The sequence below is a fragment of the Geospiza fortis genome, unplaced genomic scaffold, assembly GCF_000277835.1.
Source record: "Geospiza fortis unplaced genomic scaffold, GeoFor_1.0 scaffold1158, whole genome shotgun sequence".
In the NCBI taxonomy this organism is placed as follows: domain Eukaryota; kingdom Metazoa; phylum Chordata; class Aves; order Passeriformes; family Thraupidae; genus Geospiza; species Geospiza fortis.
In genome coordinates, this window is record NW_005055854.1 from 1 (window position 1) to 587 (window position 587).

Below are 587 nucleotides of genomic sequence, written 5' to 3' on the forward strand. Positions count from 1 at the left end.
GCCCCCCCCGTGTCCCCGGTGTCCCCTCCTGTGGCACGTGGCGCGGTGTCACCTGTGTCCCCTGGCTGTCCCCGTGTCCCGGTGTCCCCTGGCTGTCCCCGCAGTGCCACCGCGGCCCCAAGGTGGCCCCAAGGTGTCCTCACCACGTTCCCGTGTCCCTTCAGTGCCACCATGTCCCCGTGTCCCCCACATCACCCTGCTGTCCCCGTGTCCCCGTGTCTGCATTCCCACCATGTCCCCATGTCCCTTCAGTGCCACCATGTCCCCGTGTCCCTGCAGTGTCCCCACCATGTCCCCGCTGTCACCTGGCTGTCCCCACGTCCTCACAGTGCCACCATGTCCCCATGTCCTCCATGTCCCCCCTGACACCTGGCTGTCCCTGTGTCCCCATGGTGTCCCCATGGTGTCCCCATGGTGTCCCCGTGTCCCCGCAGTGCCACCACGCCGTTCAGCAGCACCCACAACAAGCGCAAGCTGAAGTTCTGGGTTGAGCAGGAGTTCCTGGTCCTGTCCCCATGGTGTCCCCATGATGTCCCCATGTCTCCATGACGTTCTCATGATGTCCCCATGGTGTCCCCATGATGTCC